Raw genomic sequence first — 576 nt, forward strand, 5'->3', positions numbered from 1 at the left:
TTTTAAAATCATATATACGGTCACCCAATGAAATTAATAGGCAGCAGATTTAAAACAAACAAAAGGAAGTACTTCTTCATATAACGCATAGTCAATCTGTGGAACTCGTTGTCAGGGGATGTTGTGAAGGCCAAAACTGTAACTTGGTTCAAAAAACAATTAGATAAGTTGATGAAGGATAGGTTCCTCAACAGCTATTAGCTAAGCTGGTCAAGGATGCAACCCCATTGTTGTCCCTAAGTCTTTGGTTGCCAAATGCTGGGATTGGACAACAGGGGATGGATAACTTGATGATTGCCCTGTTCTGTTCATTTACTGGCATTGGCCACTGTTGGAAGACAGGATACTGGGCTAGATGGACCATTGATCTGACCCAGTATGGCTATTCTTAAGCTCCAGTTACCCATGTAGATGTCACTAATACTTTCCTAAGCTCTTGGTCTCTAATGTATCTGTGCCAATGAGTTCCACCAGTTCCTTATAGGCTGAATTATTATTTTTTTTGGTCAGTTTTAAATTTGTTGACTTTCAATTAAATTCAATGTCTGTCCTTGTATTATAAGAAGGGTAAATAGG

This window comes from Gopherus evgoodei, chromosome 1 (genome assembly GCF_007399415.2).
Source record: "Gopherus evgoodei ecotype Sinaloan lineage chromosome 1, rGopEvg1_v1.p, whole genome shotgun sequence".
NCBI lineage: Eukaryota > Metazoa > Chordata > Testudines > Testudinidae > Gopherus > Gopherus evgoodei.